The sequence below is a fragment of the Artemia franciscana genome, chromosome 15 (assembly GCF_032884065.1).
Source record: "Artemia franciscana chromosome 15, ASM3288406v1, whole genome shotgun sequence".
Lineage (NCBI taxonomy): Eukaryota > Metazoa > Arthropoda > Branchiopoda > Anostraca > Artemiidae > Artemia > Artemia franciscana.
In genome coordinates, this window is record NC_088877.1 from 22,610,041 (window position 1) to 22,630,436 (window position 20,396).

A 20,396-nucleotide genomic window follows, 5' to 3' on the forward strand; every position below is an offset into this window, starting at 1 on the left:
ATCTATCTATCTATATATCTATATATATAAAAATAAGTTGTTTGTCTGTCTGTCGACTGACGTCATGTTTGTGTGTCGACTGACGTCATGTTTGTCGACTGACGTCATTATAAGGATTGAGCTGTATGTCGTCATGAAGTTGTTTGTCGTCTGACGTCATGTTTGTCGACTATAATATAAATGACGACCAGCACACAGGTATTTAAGAATATCGTTCAAAGACAAATTTTTAATTGTAAGAAGACCGTTGAAAGAGAAATTTCTAATTGTAAAATGACTGAAGAACCTACAATGGCAACACCCGAGGAAGCTGCTCAAAACAAATGTATTCAAGCCGAAGTAGCTGAGTTGGTAAAGCGTTATGTTTCAGGTTCTAGGTCCGAGAGGCTCCAGGTTTGAACCTTGGCTTTAGCATTAATACAAAAGAAGAAAAAAAGTAAAAAAGGTTTGTCTGTCTGTTTGTCTGTCTGTCGACTGACGTCATGTTTGTGTGTCGACTGACGTCATGTTTGTCGACTGACGTCATTATAAGGACTGAGCTGTATGTCGTCATGAAGTTGTTTGTCGTCTGACGTCATGTTTGTCGACTAACGAAACTACAGACCGGGACACCGGGACACAAATTACGTGTTATGTCTGTTATAACGTAATAGAGGCAACAATCTTGACAGGGCCTTTTGAGGGTGAGGCTTTTCTTATTCCACGCATTCTCATGATTCCAATGGATCTGCCTTTTCAACCTAAAAGATTGCAATTCCCAATTTGATTAGCATATTTAGTTTTCAGTCCAGAACCACTAAAGCTATTATGTAAATATCAAAAATATTTATGTTGTCTGAGCAGTAATTTTTAGTTTCTATTTCAAAATAGAAAATTACCTGACAATTTTAGAATTATATCTATCTATATATATAAAAATAAGTTGTCTGTCTGTGGATCAGGTGACGTCATGTTTCTGTGTCGACTGGCGTCATGAAGTTAGTTGTCGTCATTTTTGCTATGCCGGTGACGTCATTAAAGATATTTATGACATATATGTTCACGTAGAAGTCTATTAATGTTTAAGTTTAAAATGACTGATGAACTTACAATGGCAAAAGCCGATGAAGATGCTCAAAGAGTCTATGCCAAAAAACTTGCTGCTGATAGAGAAAGTCAGAAAAGAAAGCGTGCCGAGGAATCAAAAGAACAGCAAGGAAACAGGCTTGAGGCTAAAGAACGCAAAACCGCGCAGTTAGATGAAGATCCACCTGGACAGCGAGAGTCAAAACATATCAAAACTGAAAATGATAGCGATGATGATTGGGTTTGGGATCTTGACTTGGATAAGGTCATCAATGCCTACCAGATTTTAGTTAAAAAAATAAAGGTTCGGCGATATGTATTTCATAGTGAAGCTGAAAAATAAAGAAGAAAAAGAAAACTGAAAAAAGAAAAAATGTAAAAAACTAAAAAATACTAAAAAGAAAAAACACTCAAAGAGAAATTACAGACCGGGACACAAATGACGACCGGGACAGAGGGAATATAAATAACGACCGGGACACTCAAAGAGAAATTACAGACTGGGATACCGGGACACAAATGACGACCGGGACAAAGGCAATAAAAATGACGACCAGGGCACAGGTATTTAAGAATATCGTTCAAAGACAAATTTTTAATTGTAAGAAGACCGTTGAAAGAGAAATTTCTTATTGTAAAATGACTGAAGAACCTACAATGGCAACACCCGAGGAAGCTGCTCAAAACGAATGTATTCAAGCCGAAGTAGCTGAGTTGGTAAAGCGTTATGTTTCAGGTTCTAGGTCCGAGAGGCTCCAGGTTTGAACCTTGGCTTTAGCATTAATACAAAAGAAGAAAAAAACTAAAAAAGGTAAAAACTACAAAAAAACTAAAAAGAAAATATATATATATACTAGCTGTTGGGGTGGCGCTTCGCGCCACCCCAACACCTAGTTGGTGGGGGCGCTTCGCGCCCCCCCCAAGCCCCCCCGCGCGCGTAAGTCGTTACGCGCCATATTAGTTACGCGCCATTGTAGTTGTGTCCCTATGTCCCACCTGTGAATATAGATATATATATATATATATATATTTATATATATATATATATATATATATATATATATATATATATATATATATATATATATATATATATATATATATATATATATATATGTTTTTAACTACGTAAAACTTGCGAATAAACAACATTCTTTGCTGTCCCATTGTCTGTGCATATAAATAGATTGTCAGGTTTACCGACTCTTGAACATGCAACATATAATGGTCCATGGGAAAACAATCCGTATTCAGATCTATACCTCATGATTCTAATGATTGCCCTTGAGCTTTGTTGATGGTGATTGCTAATCGACCATTCCCTGAGTCGCCATCGTCATTTATATATCCCCCTGTGCACCCCGGCGTCCCCTTTGTAGTTATGTCTCTGTGTCCCGGTCGTCGTCATTTATACTCCCTGTGTCCCGGTGCTTTGTTGATTGCTAATCGAACATTCCTTTTGTCCCGGTCGCTTTCTCTTTGAGTGTCGTCATTTATTTAGATTGTCAGGTTTACCGACTCTTGAACATGCAACATATAATTAATTGTCCATGGGAAAAACAATCCATATTCAGATCTATACCTCATGATTCTAATGATTGCCCTTGAGCTTTGTTGATGGTGATTGCTAATTGAACATTCCCTGTGACCCGGTCGTCATTTATATTCCCAGTATCCCGGTCGTCATTTGTGTCCCAGTGTTCCCCTTTTAGTTTTTTTTTATTGGTTTTGACCTTTTTTTAGGTTTTTTAGTTTTTTTCTTTTTTCTTTTTAGTTTTTTTTTGAAGTTTTTATCTTTTTAGTTTTTTTATTTTTATTTATATTTTTTTAGTTTTCTTTTTCTCCTTTATTTTTCAGTTTTTTTCCTTTTTTTAGTTTTTTTTCTTTTTTAGTTCTTTTAGTTTTTACCTTTTTTAGTTTTTTTTAGTTTTTTAGATGAAATTTTTTTTTAGTTTTTTTCCTTTTTTTCTTTTTAATTGGTTTTTACCTTTTTTTTTTTAGCTTTTTTAGTTTTTTTCGTGTTTTCTTTTTACTTTTTTTTTTAGTTTTTATCTTTTTTATTTTTTTTTATTTTTATTCTTAATTTTATTAGTTTTCTTTTTCTCTTCTATTTTTCAGTTTTTACCTTTTTTTTAAGTTTTTTTTTTTAGCTTTTAGTTTTTTTAGTTTTTTTTTTCCTTTTTTTCTTTTTAGTTTTTTATTGGTTTTTACCTTTTTTTTTAAGCTTTTTTAGTTTTTTTTCGTTTTTTCTTTTTACTTTTTTTTAAGTTTTTATCTTTTTATTTTTTTTTATTTTATTCTTAATTTTATTAGTTTTCTCATTCTCTTCTATTTTTCAGTTTTTTCCTTTTTTGTAAGTTTTTTTTTAGTTTTTAGTTTTTTTAGTTTTTTAGTTTTTTAGTTTTTTTAGTTTTTTTAGTTTTTTAGCTTTTTTATTTTTTTTATCAGTTTTTAGTTTTTTTTGTAGTTTTTGCCTTTTTTTAGTTTTTTCAATTTTTTTTAGTTTTTAGTTTTTTACCTTTTTTAGCCTAACCAGGATTTGAACCTGGGACCTTCATTCTCCGTTCTGACACCCTCTCTCACCGAGTGACTACTCCAGCATGTTCATTTTGGTATTTTAAATGGTATATTATTAACCAAATTAATGTGTTTTACAATATACTAAGCATCGTCAAAGCAAAAATGATGGCAACTAATTTCATGACGTCAGCCGAAACATGACGTCACCTGATCCACGATCCACAGATCCACAGACAACTTATTTTTATATATATAGATAGATATATAATCTTTTCCACAAAAATAATAATTTAGTGCTTCTGTTTAAAAACAGCAATCGAATTGATGCCTCCTGATACGCAACTATCAACAAAGTGGCAATCGTTGTGGTCGGTGATCAGTTCTTACCTCGAGATAATATTCTTTATAGGCGAAACAATCAGTTGACAAGAATTGCTTAAACTCATCGATGCTACGATGCCCTACAATATCCTGACGAATATAAATGACGCCCGGGACACTCAAATAGAAATCACAGACTGGGACACCGGGAGACAAATGACGACCGGGACACAACTACAACGGGGACGCCGGGGGGCACAGGAGGATATATAAATGACGACGGCAACAAAGGAAATGGTCGATTAGCAATCACCATCAACAAAGCTCAAGGGCAATGAATAGAATCATGAGGTATAGAGCTGAATACGGATTGTTTTCCCATGGACCATTATGCGTTGCATGTTCAAGAGTCGGTAAACCTGACAATCTATTTATATGCACAGACGATGGGACAGCAAAGAATGTTGTATATTCTCAAGCGCGTAAGTCGTTACGCGCCATAATAGTTACGCGCCATTGTAGTTGTGTCCCTATGTCCCACCTGTGAATATAGATAGATATATATATATATGGTTTTAACTACGTAAAACTTGCGAATATACAACATTCTTTGCTGTCCCATTGTCTTTGCATATAAATGTCTTTGCAATGCTGTCCCCATTGTCTTTGCATATATATATATATATATATATAAATATATATATATATATATATATATATATATATATATATATATATATATATATATATATATATATATATATATATATATATATATATATATATATTCACAGGTGGAACATAGGGACACAACTACAATGGCGCGAAACTAATATGGCGCGTAACGACTTACGCGCGCGGGGGGGCTTGGGGGGGCGCGAAGAGCCCCCACCAACTAGGTGTTGGGGTGGCGCGAAGCCCAACACCAACAGCTAGTATATATATATCTATCTATATATATAAAAATAAGTTGTCTGTCCGTTACGCCAGATTATATCTTCTATATATATAAAAGAAAACAAACTAGAATGTAAAAACTGGAAATTGCATAAATATTTCAAAATATTTTGACAATAGATTAAAGTAATTCGAAAAAAGAAAAATGGTAAAAAACTAAAAAAAAACGAAAAAGAAAAAACTAAAAAAAAATTAAAAATTAAAAAAAGAAAAACCTAAAAAGAAAAAACGTAAAAAAATAAAAAAGATAAAAAACTAAAAAAAACTAAAAAAGCTAAAAAACTAAAAAAAAAACTAAAAAAAACTGGGAATTGCACAAATATTTCAATATATTTTGACAATAGATTAAAGTAATTCAAAAACCTTAAAACAGATACCCCAATTTTTGAGGTTTAATATAAATTGTTGGAGCTTTAGCATGCTTGACACGTAAAGATTTTTTCAAGTGTCAATGTTAGAATGAACATTGACAAATTGAAGAAAACAAATAAATAAAAAGCAGAAACTAAAAAAAAAGAAAAAACTAAAAAAGAAAAAAAACTAAAGAAGAAACTGTATCTATATATATAAAAATCTATATATATATAAATAAGTTTTCTGTCTTTTATGTCTGTTACACTATGTCTGTTACGCCAGATTATATCTTATCTATATATATAAAAATAAGTTGTCTGTGTGTGGATCTGTGGATGGATCAGGTGACGTCACCTGAAAAAACTGGATCAGGTGACGTCAAAACTGAAAAAACTAAAAAAAGGCAAAAACTACAAAAAAAACTAAAAACTAATCAAAAAAATAAAAAAGCTAAAAAACTAAAAAAACTAAAAAAAAGGCAAAAACTACAAAAAAAACAAAAAACTAATAAAAAAGCTAAAAAACTAAAAAAACTAAAAAAAGGCAAAAACTACAAAAAAAACTAAAAACTAATAAAAAAAATAAAAAAGCTAAAAAACTAAAAAAACTAAAAAAACTAAAAAAAGGTAAAAAACTAAAAAAACTAAAAACTAAAAAAAAAATAAAAAAAAGGAAAAAACTGAAAAATAAGCGAAAATAAAGGTAAAAACCAATAAAAAACTAAAAAAAAAACTAAAAAAACTAAAAAAAGGCAAAAACTACAAAAAAAACACTAAAAACTAATAAAAAAAAATAAAAAAGCTAAAAAACTAAAAAAACTAAAAGAACTAAAAAAAGGTAAAAAACTAAAAAAAACTAAAAACTAAAAAAAAAATAAAAAAAAGGAAAAAACTGAAAAATAAGCGAAAATAAAGGTAAAAACCAATAAAAAACTAAAAAAAAAACTGAAAAAACTAAAAAAGATTTTCATCTAAAAAACTAAAAAAAACTAAAAAAGGTAAAAACTAAAAGAACTAAAAAAGAAAAAAATAAGTGACGACACTCAAAGAGAAAGCGACCAGGACAAAAGGAATGTTCGATTAGCAATCAACAAAGCACCGGGACACAGGGAGTATAAATGACGACCAGGACATAAGTAAAAAAAAACTAACAAAACTAAAAAGAAGGCAAAAACTACAAAAAAACTAAAAAGAAAAAAAAACTAAAAACTAATAAAAAAACTAAAAAATCTAAAAATCTAAATAAACTAAAAAAGAAAAAAAAGGAAAAAAATAAAGGAGAAAAACAAAACTTAAAAAAAGGCAAAAACTACAAAAAAAAAACTAAAAACTAATAAAAAAAGTAAAAAAGCTAAAAAACTAAAAATACTAAAAAAACTAAAAAAAGGTAAAAAACTAAAAAAAATAAAAAATAAAAAAAAACTAAAAAAAAGGAAAAAACTGAAAAATAAGCTAAAATAAAGGTAAAAACCAATAAAAAACTAAAAAGAAAAAAAGGAAAAAACTAAAAAAAATTTTCATCTAAAAAACTAAAAAAGGTAAAAACTAAAAGAACTAAAAAAGAAAAAAATAAATGACGACACTCAAAGAGAAAGCGACCAGGACAAAAGGAATGTTCGATTAGCAATCAACAAAGCACCGGGACACAGGGAGTATAAATGACGACCAGGACATAAGTAAAAAAAAAACTAACAAAACTAAAAAGAAGGTAAAAACTAAAAAAAAAACTAAAAAGAAAAAAAAACTAAAAACTAATAAAAAAACTAAAAAATCTAAAAATCTAAATAAACTAAAAAAGAAAAAAAAAGGAAAAAAATAAAGGAGAAAAACAAAACTAAAAAACGAATGTATATACAGACCGGGACACCGGGATACAAATGACGACCGGGACACAGGGAATATAAATGACGACCGGGACAAAGGGACACAACTACAACGGGGACACCGGGGGAAACAGGGGGATATAAATGACGACCGGGACACCGGGACAGGGAATGGTCGATTAGCAATCACCATCAACAAAGCTCAAGGGCAATCATTAGAATCATGAGGTATAGATCTGAATACAGATTGTTTTCCCATGGACCATTATATGTTGCATGTTCAAGAGTCGGTAAACCTGACAATCTATTTAAATGCAAAGACAATGGGACAGCAAAGAATGTTGTATATTCGCAAGTTTTACGTAGTTAAAACCATATATATATATATATATATATATATATATATATATATATATATATATATATATATATATATATCTATATTCACAGGTGGGACATAGGGACACAACTACAATGGCGCGTAACTATTATGGCGCGTAACGACTTACGCGCGCGGGGGGGCTTGGGGGGGGGGCGCGAAGCGCCCCCACCAACTAGGTGTTGGGGTGGCGCGAAGCGCCACCCCAACAGCTAGTATATATATATATACTAGCTGTTGGGGTGGCGCTTCGCGCCACCCCAACACCAAGTTGGTGGGGGCACTTCGCGCCCCCCCCCAAGCCCCCCCGCGCGCGTAAGTCGTTACGCGCCATAATAGTTACGCGCCATTGTAGTTGTGTCCCTATGTCCCACCTGTGAATATAGATAGATATATATATATATGGTTTTAACTACGTAAAACTTGCGAATATACAACATTCTTTGCTGTCCCATTGTCTTTGCATATAAATAGATTGTCAGGTTTACCGACTCTTGAACATGCAACATATAATGGTCCATGGGAAAACAATCTGTATTCAGATCTATACCTCATGATTCTAATGATTGCCCTTGAGCTTTGTTGATGGTGATTGCTAATCGACCATTCCCTGTCCCGGTGTCCCGGTCGTCATTTACATCCCCCTGTTTCCTCCGGTGTCCCCGTTGTAGTTGTGTCCCTGTGTCCCGGTCGTCATTTATATTCCCTGTGTCCCGGTCGTCATTTGTATCCCGGTGTCCCGGTCTGTATATACATTCGTTTTTTAGTTTTGTTTTTCTCCTTTATTTTTTTCCTTTTTTTTTCTTTTTTAGCTTATTTAGATTTTTAGATTTTTTAGTTTTTTTATTAGTTTTTAGTTTTTTTTTCTTTTTAGTTTTTTTTGTCCCGGTCGTCATTTATATCCCCCTGTTTCCCCCGGTGTCCCCGTTGTAGTTGTGTCCCTGTGTCCCGGTCGTCATTTATATTCCCTGTGTCCCGGTCGTCATTTGTATCCCGGTGTACCGGTCTGTATATACATTCGTTTTTTAGTTTTGTTTTTCTCCTTTATTTTTTTCCTTTTTTTTTCTTTTTTAGTTTATTTAGATTTTTAGATTTTTTAGTTTTTTTATTAGTTTTTAGTTTTTTTTTCTTTTTAGTTTTTTTGTAGTTTTTACCTTCTTTTTAGTTTTGTTAATTTTTTTTTACTTATGTCCTGGTCGTCATTTATACTCCCTATGTCCCGGTGCTTTGTTGATTGCTAATCGAACATTCCTTTTGTCCTGGTCGCTTTCTCTTTGAGTGTCGTCATTTATTTTTTTCTTTTTTAGTTCTTTTAGTTTTTACCTTTTTTAGTTTTTTTTAGTTTTTTAGATGAAAATTTTTTTTAGTTTTTTCCTTTTTTTCTTTTTAGTTTTTATTGGTTTTTACCTTTATGTTAGCTTATTTTTCAGTTTTTTCCTTTTTTTTTAGTTTTTTTTTATTTTTTATTTTTTTTAGTTTTTTACCTTTTTTTAGTTTTTTTAGTTTTTTTAGTTTTTTAGCTTTTTTACTTTTTTTATTAGTTTTTAGTTTTTTTGTAGTTTTTGCCTTTTTTTAGTTTTTTCAGTTTTTTTTTTAGTTTTTTATTGGTTTTTACCTTTATTTTAGCTTATTTTTCAGTTTTTTTCCTTTTTTAGTTTTTTTTAGTTTTTAGTTTTTTTAGTTTTTTACCTTTTTTTAGTTTTTTTAGTTTTTTAGCTTTTTTATTTTTTTTATTAGTTTTTAGTTTTTTTTTGTAGTTTTTGCCTTTTTTTTAGTTTTTTTAGTTTTTTAGCTTTTTTATTAGTTTTTAGTTTTTTTTGTAGTTTTTGCCTTTTTTTAGTTTGACAACTTATTTTTATATATATAGATAGTTTTTTTTTTTACTTATGTCCTGGTCGTCATTTATACTCCCTGTGTCCCGGTGCTTTGTTGATTGCTAATCGAACATTCCTTTTGTCCTGGTCGCTTTCTCTTTGAGTGTCGTCATTTATTAGTTTTTTCCTTTTTTTCTTTTTAGTTTTTTATTGGTTTTTACCTTTATTTTAGCTTATTTTTCAGTTTTTTCCTTTTTTTTATTTTTTTTTTATTTTTTATTTTTTTTAGTTTTTTACCTTTTTTTAGTTTTTTTAGTTTTTTTAGTTTTTTAGCTTTTTTACTTTTTTTATTAGTTTTTAGTTTTTTTTTGTAGTTTTTGCCTTTTTTTAGTTTTTTCAGTTTTTTTTTTAGTTTTTTATTGGTTTTTACCTTTATAGTTTTTTTAGTTTTTTAGCTTTTTTATTTTTTTTATTAGTTTTTAGTTTTTTTTGTAGTTTTTGCCTTTTTTTAGTTTTTTCAGTTTTGACGTCACCTGATCCAGTTTTTTCAGGTGACGTCACCTGACCCATCCACACATCCACAGACAGACAACTTATTTTTATATATATAGATATATATATATATATATATATATATATATATATATATATATATATATATATATATATATATATATATATATATATATATATATATATATATATATATATCTTCTATATATATAAAAATAAGTTGTCTGTCTGTGTGTCTGTCAGTCAGGTGACGTCATGTTTCTGTGTCGACTGACGTCATGAAGTTAGTTGTCGTCATTTTTGTTATGACAGTGACGTCATTAATGGTATTTAAGACATGCGTTCACGGAAAAATGTTTAATTGTAAAATGACTGAAGAACCTACAATGGCAACAGCCGAGGAAGCTGCTCAAAGAGTCTATGCCAAAAAACTTGCTGCTGATAGAGAAAGTAAGAAAAGAAAGCGTGGATATAACCGGGAATATAAATGACGACCGGGACACAGGGACACAACTACAACGGGGACGCCGGGGGCACAGGCGGGATATATAATTGACGACTGAGACACAGGGATTGTTTGAATAGAAAGACACCGGGACACAAATGACGACCGGGACACTGGGACACAGGGAATATAAATGACGACCGGGACACTCAAAGAGAAATTACAAACTGGGACACCAGGACACAAATGACGACCGGGACACAGGGAATATAAATGCTATTTATATGCACAGACAATGGGACAGCGAAGAATGTTGTATATTCGCATGTTTTACGTAGTTAAAAATATATATTTATATCTATCTCTATTCAAAGGTGGGACACAGGGACACAGCTACAATGGCACGTAACTAATATGGCGCGTAACGACTTAAGCGTGCGGGGGGGCTTGGGGGGGGGCGAAGCGCCCCACCAACTAGGTGTTGGGGTGGCGCGAAGCGCCACCCCAACAGCTAGTATATATATAAATATAAGTTGTTTGTCTGTCTGTCGCCTGACGTCATTATAAGGATTGAGCTGTATGTCGTCATGAAATTAGTTGTCGTCATGTTTGTTATGACGATGCTTAGTATATGACGTCATTATAAGTATTTAAGAAAGAATAAGTTGTTTCTTTGTGTGTCTGTCTTTCTGTCCGCATATGACGTCTGAATTATTTCATCATATACAAATTCAAAAACGAATGTATTCAAGCCGAAGAAGCTGAGTTGGTAAAGCGTTATTTTATCTATCTATATTCACAGTTGGGACTCAGGGACACAACTACAAAGGCGCGTAGCTAATATGGCGTGTAACGACTTACGCGTGCGGAGGGGGGGGGGGGCTTGGGGATCACCATCAACAAAGCTCAAGGGCAATCATTAGAATAATGAGGTATAGATCTGAATACGGATTGTTTTTCCCATGGACAATTATATGTTGCATGTTCAAGAGTCGGTAAACCTGACAATATATTTATATGTACAGACAATGGGACAGCGAAGAATGTTGTATATTCGATAGTTTTACGTAGTTAAAAACATATATATATATATATATATATATATATATATATATATATATATATATATATATATATATATGTATATATAAATATATATATATATATATATATGTATATATAAATATATATATATCTATATATATAAAAATAAGTTGTCTGTCTGTGTGTCTGTCTGTCAGGTGACGTCATGAAGTTAGTTGTCGTCATTTTTGCTATGACGGTGACGTCCTTAAAGATATTTAAGACATGCGTTCACGGAAAAATGTTTAATTATAAAATGGCTGAAGAACCTACAATGGCAACAGCCAAGGAAGCTGCTCAAAGAGTCTATGCCAAAAAACTTGCTGCTGATAGAGAAAGTAAGAAAAGAAAGCGTGCCGAGGAATCACAAGAACAGCAAGAAAACAGGCTTGCAGCTGATAGAGAAAGTAAGAAAAGAAAGCGTGCCGAGGAATCACAAGAACAGCAAGAAAACAGGCTTGCGGCTAAAGAACGCAAAACCGCGCAGTTAGATGAAAATCCACCTGGAAAGCGAGAGTCAAAACATATCAAAACTGAAAATGATAGCGATGATGATTGGGTTTGGGATTTTGACTTGGATAAGGTCATCAATGCCTACCAGATTTAAGTTAAAAAACAAAGGTTCGGCGATATGTACTTCATAGTGACGCTGAAAAATAAAGAAGAAAAAAAAACTGAAAAAATGTAAAAAGCTAAAAAAAACTAAAAAGAAAAAAACACTCAAAGATAAATTACAGACCGGGACATAAATGACGACCGACACAGAGGGAATATAAATGACGACCAGGAACCTCAAAGAAAAATTACAGACTGGGACACCCGGACACTAATCACGACCGGGAACTGGGACACTAGGACACAAATGACGACCGGGACACAGGGAATATAAATGCTATTTATATGCACAGACAATGGGACAGCGAAGAATGTTGTATATTCGCATGTTTTACGTAGTTAAAAATATATATTTATATATATCTCTATTCACAGGTGGGACACAGCTACAATGGCGCGTAACTAATATGGCGCGTAACGACTTACGCGCGCGGGGGGGCTTGGGGGGCGCGAAGCGCCCCATCAACTAGGTGTTGGGGTGGCGCGAAGCGAGTTGTGTGTATGCATGTTTGTTTGTTTGTAAAAAGAGCGTTTGCATATGACGTCATTATTAGTACATAAGGATTTGTATATGCACAGACATATAAATATAAATGCTATTTATATGCACAGACAATGGGACAGCGAAGAATGTTGTATATTCGCATGTTTTACGTAGTTAAAAATATATATTTATATCTATCTCTATTCACAGGTGGGACACAGGGACACAGCTACAATGTCGCGTAACTAATATGGCGCGTAACGACTTACGCGCGCGGGGGGGCTCTGGGGGGCGCGACGCGCCCCACCAACTAGGCTAGTATATATTGGGGTTGCGCGAAGCGCCACCCCAACAGCTAGTATATATAAATAAGTTGTCTGTGTCTGTGTGGGTCTGTCTGTCGGGTGACGTCATGTTTGTGTGTTGACTGACGTCATGTTCGTCGACTGACGAATTACAGACCGGGACATCGGGACACAAATGACGACCGGGACACCGGCAAGCACCGGGACACAAATGACAACCGGGACACAGGGAGTATAAATGACAACCAGAACATAAATAAAAAAAAACTAAAATACCCAAAAAAAAAGGTAAAAACTACAAAAAAACTAAAAAGAAAAAAAACTAAAAACTAATATAAAAACTAAAAAAGCTAAAAAACTAAAAATACTAAAAAAAAAAGAAAAAAAGCAAAAAAAATGAAAAATAAAGGAGAAAAACAAAACTAAAAAAAAAAAAAAAAAAAACTAAAAAAAACTAAAAAAAGTAAAAACAAAAAAAAAACTAAAAAAAAAAGGGAAAAATAAAAAAAATTATTTCATCATATACCATTTCAAAAACGAATGCATATACAGACCGGGACACCGGAATACAAATGACAACCGGGACACAGGGAATATAAATGATGACCGGGACACAGGGACACAACTACAACGGGGACGCTGGGGGGCAAAAGGGGATATATAAATGACGAAGGGGACACAGGGAATGTTCGATTAGCAATCACCATCAACAAAACTCAAGGGCAATCACTTTGATTTTCTCTTTGATTTTCAACCTAGTCAGTGTAAAGGAAGTGTTGTAACTGATTAACACAAACATTGATACGGTGACAAACAAGCTTTCAGAATCAAAACTGGTAGCCACCACTAGTTTATTATATACTGTGTATTCATGAATTGGCCCCTAAGAACTCCAGCAACTCAAAGGCAGAAAACCCTGCAAGGTTACGTCAATATTGCCTGTAATCTCAAATCTGTCCATTAACCCCAAGATAGGCACCATCATCTACATAAAGGAGGAAATACAAGTTAGATATTTATCTTTCAGTCATGATTATTCTCCATGGGTTGAGTGTTTCTGTCAGTATTATTAATGAGAGAAAATCTTTACTGATAGGTTGCATATATAGAAACTCTAGTTGCCTGGATGCCCTTGTGTCTTACTAAGCTCTAATTCTGTTGGCCAAAAAAGCATACAAACATGATAATCAGTACTTAATTCTTCTTGGAGATCTGAATCTACCGGATGTCAAATGAAATCTACCAGAGGTTACGGGCTTGGGTTATCAACAAAGCTCTATTATCAGTAACCCAAAGTCCTGCAATAACTGCAAAGTCCTGTATCTTGGTCCAAACAGCTCCTGCCATAATTATCACATGGTTGAGTCTGCAGTTGCCAATATGCTAATTCAGAGTGCCAAGGAAGCATGTGATCTTGGGTTAATCATTGATGATAAACTTAAATTTCCTAGTCACTGTCAAGAACCAAACAGCTAAGACAAACAAGGTCCTCATTTTGATCAAGTGTTCAGTGACAAGTTGCCAACTGGGAGTTATCAAGAAGCTTCACTATGTCCTTGTTTGTCCTCATCTTGAGTTCAGCATGTTGGTTGCCAACCCCCACTTTAAGTGTGACATGGATATGCATAAAAAGGTCTAATGTTGAGAAGCCAGGCTCCCAATTGCCAAACAATAAATCTCCTATGAACAACAACTAGAAAATAGTCTAAAGAATAATGTGAATATTTATTGTGTGCTGTAAATATATCTATAAGTGGGTAGAGAGGGGGGAGGGTTTTAAGTGAAATAAAGCACTTTTAAGAATAAATAGTAGTAGGAACTGTTTTAAGTAGTTTTCAGGAATTTCTGGAAGCTGTTTTCAACTGGCAAGTAATAAAGAACAAGGTATCACATTACCTTAATTAGCTACAGGCCCTTTTTGTCTTAATAAAGCTTGATCCTGAATGCTTTGAATTATAAGCCTGAAGACAGGGTAAATTCATTTTGTCAGGCAGAAGTCATTTTAAAATTAGAGAGTTGTTGCTCTTATAAAGAAAACAAGTTAATAAAATAAAAGTAGCACCATTAGATTCTTATTTATGTTCTTTCCAAATATCAGTCACTTCTCTGACAGTAGCTTTCTCTCCTGAGAGTCTCAGATATAGCCATAAATAACATATTTCTTTGTTGTTGTTTTTTTTATCTTCTACATTGTTTGTCTTTGTTAATGGTAGCTGCATTCTTAACCTTTAATAAGTATCTAGTCAGACAGATTGAATTAGACAAAAATATAATTTAAAAACAATGACAAAAATTTTAGAACACAGCCACTTCTAATGGGAACATGTTAATAAAATAAAATTAGGATAGATATGTAGAGGAGCAGCTCTCCAAAAGGAGACATACAAAAATAAAGAGATTTTTTTTAGATTTCTAATTTAGTGCTCTTTTTCACAGCTAAAGCCAGATTTATGCCAACTCACTAGCGCCCCTTCTAACTGATGGTCTTATATATAAATTTAGAATATATAAACAATCAAACTAAATGAAATCACTTCAAAAGTAAAATTTTTATTTTATAATAAGGAGCATAATCATTATCATGTTTCTTTCTATAGTTATTCACATTTAAACTTATTTAAAATGGTATCTTCTTATCCAATGCTCAACATAGTCACTTGGGCTACAAAATTATTTTCAGCTTCACAACTTTGCTCAATTCCATTTTATAAGGTTTTAAAGATATGCAAATACATTTCCTAAATTTTGAAAAAAGAACATTGATAGGGCTCAAAATTCTTCTCAAACAGGCCTAACAGGAATTGCATTTACAGAACTAAAGGCAGAGAAAAAACAACTAGCAACTGAAAATTAAGGTAAAATGTTGTTTTGTCAAAACTTCAATAGGTATAGACCTGTCATGTAGGCAAATTTCAGGGCCCTCTAGAGGGAGAAGGGGTGGAGGTAGGTACATTAAAATACCTTCCCGGGATATACTTTAGCCTGTAGACTCATCCCTTAAAGTTTCATTTTCCTAACCAAAACCCTTTCAGAGATAGCAAGAAGTCAATCAACTAGAATTTTAGGTAAAATTCTAGTTAATTGACTTCTTGCTATCTCTTAAAGGATCTAAGGTTAAGAAAATGAAACTTTCAGGGATGGGTCTACAGGCTAAAGTATGTCCCAGGAAGTTATTTTAAAATACCCACCTCTACTCTTTCTCCCTCTAGAGGGCCCTGAAATTTGCCTACGTGACAGGTCTATACCTATTGAAATTTTGACAAAACCACATTTTACCTTAATTTTCAGTTACTAGTTGCTTTTTCTCTGCCTTTAGTTCTGAAAATGCAATTCCTGTTATTTGAGTAGAATTTTGAGCCATATCAATGTTTTTTTTTCAAAATTTAGGAAATGTATTTGCATATCTTTAAAACCTCATAAAATAGAATTGAGCAAAGTTATGAAGCTGAAAACAATTTTGTTGTACTTCAATTAAGCAGAAGATCTATTTTGCAAGGTTTCACTTTTATAACACACATATTTTTAAAGGTCATCAAAGGTCAGGGCCCTCTAGAGGGAGAAGGAGTGGAGGTAGTTGCTTCAAAATACCTTCCCAGGACATACTTTAGTCTGTAGATTCATCCCTGAAAGTTTCATTTTTCTAGCCTAAACCCTTTCTGAGATAGCGAGCGAGAAGTCAATTAACCAGAATTTTAACCTATTTTCTTTCAAAATACACAAATTGATGCGTTAAGTATTAGAAACCATTAATGAAAATTCTTACGCCAATTTAATAGCCTATAAAAATCGACAATAACTAAGAATCATGTGACTCATTTTAACCGTTTTAGTAAGTTTAGACAAATATCGCCATCTAAAAATTAAGCTTATCACCAGGCAATGTCACGGTTGTCACCTTTAGTCAAAGGTTTACTAATCCTAGTAAACAGGCAAGCGCACTGTTACAGGGGGGGGGGGGGGGTGCTGGCCTATATGTTACAGTACTTTGTAAATATCAATGACAAGAAGTGTATAATACTTCTTGTAATGCTTCTATGACAGTACTTCTTGTCTGTGGTAAATATAGTCAAAGTGGAATCAAATCTATTAAAACAGATTAAACTTTGTTCAAATTTTTAAGTATCTAGTACATTAATAACAAGAGCTAAGAGCTCATTTGGCACTTGTGACAAGGCAAGAAGAACTAAGAGCCAAGAGCTCATATGGTATGAGCTCTAAAAAAATTCTAAGAATCATCAGACTGATTTAAAAGGAAAATCAGAGGCTTAATGCCGGTCAGGATTTAAAATAAGAGCTCTGGGTCACGATGTCCTTCTAAATATCAAAATCCATTAAGATTCGATCACCCACTCGTAAGTTATAAATACCTCATTTTTTTCTATTTTTCCTCTCCCTTTAGCCCCCCAGATGGTCGAATCTGGTAAAACGACTTTATTAAGTCCATTTGTGCAGCTCCCTTACACGCCTACCAGTTTTATCGTCCTAGCACGTCCAGAAGCACCAAACTCGCCAAATCACTGAACCCTTCCCCCCAACTCCTCCCGAAGAGAGCGAATCCAGTACGGTTACGTCAATCACGTATCAAGGACATTTGCTTATTCTATCCATCAAGCTTTATACCGATTCCTCCACTGCAAGCGTTTTCCAAGATTTCCCCCTCCAACTCCCCCGAGTGTCAACAGATCTGGTCGGAATTTGAAATAAGAGCTCTGAGACATGAATTCCTTCTAAATATCAAATATCATTAAGATCCGGTCATCCGTTCTTAAGTTAAAAATACCTTAAATTTTTTAATTTTTCCAAATTAACACCCCCCAGCTCCTCCAAAGAGAACAGATCCGTTCCAATTATGTGAATAACGTATCTAGAACTTGTGCTTATTCTTTTCATCAAGTTTCATCCCGATCTCTCCACTCTAAGCGTTTTCGACTATTTCTATTTCCCTCCTCCAACCCCATATGTTCCCGGATCCAGTTAAAGTCGAAAATGGAGCATCTGAGACATAAGATCCTTCTACATATATATATATATATATATATATATATATATATATATATATATATATATATATATATATATATATATATATATATATATATATATATATATATATATATATATATATATATATATATATATAGAAGCAGAGCTGGTAAGCTCTGCATCTGTGTTTAAGTTATAGTAGGATTTATACACCAAAACGTGAATGCTGAAAATTGCTTTAACGCCACAGTTTTATTTGAAACGTTCTTCCTGAAAATGCTTCCCCTAAAAGTTTATTTGACAATTTTTTTCAGCAGAGATACAACATACATTTACAGCCTCCTGATGGAGCAATGTAAAAGAATTGCGTTAAATCATATACCCGAAAGTCTGTGGCATCATGAATTTAGGGAAAAAATTGAAATAATCCTGACTTTTTTTTTTAACGTAAAACGGCTCACGGATAACAAGTACAAGAAAATCGCAAAACTTTTTTAACGTTCATTCTGGTCTTTGAAGTATGAATTTACTATCGGATATATAATCAGTAACATCCAAAAGGCTAGTCTACATAAACCTAGGCTATATACAGACAGATAGATATATTGTCCATTCACAAAACGGTACAAGATCACAAATGGAGCAGATAAATAAACTAAAATGAACAAAAACTTCGGTACTATATAAATACACACGGACGGTACAACACCACAAATGGAGTAAATAAGTAAACAGACATGAAGAAAAACTTAGGTACAATATAAGAACACACAGACACTTAAGGACAAATCACGATGGTAAGGCTATTGGAATCAATTGAATTAAAGAATTCCGTCTGACGCCTAATGAGAGCAGAAATAGGGTCGGTGACACCGAACTGACGCGACACCGATACATCCTTTGTCTACGATCGTAAATTAAACAGAAATTTCGCATATTTATTTTAATTTGAGTGCAGAAATGGAGTTCCAAAATGGAGACATGGTAAGAAAATTGGGTATAATCAAGGCATTGTATAACCGGGCTCGAATCTGCTAGTTATTTATTTATTTTTTTTTTGTTGGTGACAGAACATCAGATGCTTTTCTCGCCTTTTTTCCAAAATGATTTATTTGTAAAGTACGGGTAAAAATCATATACTAGCCAATAGGCATTCCTAAATAAACAACAGAATTAGATAAAACAACATTATCATCACCAAACTTGACAAAATAGTCCCATGAATTCGCTCCTCTTTTGCAAAATGCAACAGCTTCACTTTTGTTAGTATTAAATGAGAGACCGATCTGTTTATACGTTGTACTAAGTATATCGAAGCTTTCTTCAATTCTAGAAAGGCAACAGCTCGTGTTTGAAACATCATCCGCATAATTCAACAGTGATAGATCCATTTTCTGGAAAATAAAACTCATTTTTATCAGATTCTGGCTCTCAAGGACGGTATTGTTATGCAACAGTGGTAACGAAATAGCACCCTGTTGAATCCCTTTCGCCACTGGTACTGAATTACACAGATTAATTTGTCCCCTTCTAGAAGGCACTTTATCTCGGATAAAAAGTTTACTATACGTATTATGACAAGGAAAAATAACTGACCGGTACAAGCCACGTTTATGTGCTGCAATCAATAGCCGATCAAGTATTCCGGAGTCTTTTGCCCTACGGATATCATGATCAGCCAGGAAAATGCAGTAATTTAACGCATCAGCTTCTATAAGCATATTAGCTAAAATATAATAGACATACTTGCGACCAATACCTTTTTTAAAACAAAATTGGTTATCAGGAAACAATAATTTTATTATTGTCCCCCGCCAACCCTCTTTTCCCCAAATCCAGTCAGTCAAAATTTTAGGATAGTCATTTTGTTCAAAACAGTCCAAAGGCCAAAGAACTATGCTTCCATGGGTGCCGGCTGGGGGGGAAAGGGGCCATGCCCCCTGGAAATTTGGGAATGTAAAGTAATTATAAAGAAACCACAGGAAAGAGAGCAGAAAATATAAATTACTCTATATTTAAGGGGGACTACCCCGTTCTCAACATCTTGCTCATTAAATAAAAGTTTTTTAGTGCTTCGAAAAATCTTATCTTTCTAATTGCAAATTTTCATAAAAAAAATTTGCAAAAAGCCACACTTCACAATAAAAAGTTAGGAGCTAAGGAGTCCAATAAAATAAGGAGCAAGCTATGAACTTAAAACAAATATAAATTACTCTGTATATAAGGGGGACTGCCCCCTTCTCAACACCTTGCTCATCAAACAGAAGTTTTTTAGTGCTTTGAAAAATCTTATCTTTCTAATTGCAAGTTTTCTTAAAAAAATTGAAAAAATCCAAACTTCACAGTACAGAGTTAGGTGCTTAGGAGGACAGAGTCCCCTCAATATAAAGAATAATATTCTCAAATAGGCTTCAAATCTGTTCCTTGCTTTCATTTAAAAAGTTTTTTTTTATTTAATTTCTGATTGTTTTTCAAATAATAACCAGGCCTAACCGAGATATGATTTGAGGTACCGGTCCATTAAATCCCTCATTGATTGCTTTAAAAAAGTGTAAATCAGTAACTGTACGTTGATTAGACCCATCCTACGTTTAAATTGGCAATATCAATTTTGGACAAAATTTGAATATATTTAAAAAATTCGTGGTGAATAATAATTTTGGTAGGAATTCTTTGTTAATATTACTAATATAGAATTTGGTTGGCTGAAAAAGAGAATTACTGTTAGTATGGATG

The 20,396-nt window shown here is 33.1% G+C and overlaps 1 protein-coding gene and 1 long non-coding RNA gene across 4 annotated transcripts in view; both read right to left on the reverse strand.

Annotated features, from left to right (window-relative positions):
* Window positions 1–16,539, reverse strand: part of LOC136036197 (V-type proton ATPase 116 kDa subunit a 1-like) — an 82,799-nt gene extending 66,260 nt beyond the window's left edge. For all 3 annotated transcript variants that reach the window (XM_065718283.1, XM_065718284.1, XM_065718282.1), the window contains exon 1: window positions 16,441–16,539. The gene's annotated coding sequence lies outside the window, so the exon portion shown is untranslated. The remainder of the gene's footprint in view (window positions 1–16,440) is intronic.
* A 1,708-nt stretch (window positions 16,540–18,247) lies between these two features.
* The window catches only part of LOC136036199 (uncharacterized), a 37,876-nt gene continuing 35,727 nt past the window's right edge, over window positions 18,248–20,396 (reverse strand). The window contains exon 2 of the long non-coding RNA XR_010619658.1: window positions 18,248–19,054. This is a non-coding gene — a long non-coding RNA (uncharacterized LOC136036199). The remainder of the gene's footprint in view (window positions 19,055–20,396) is intronic.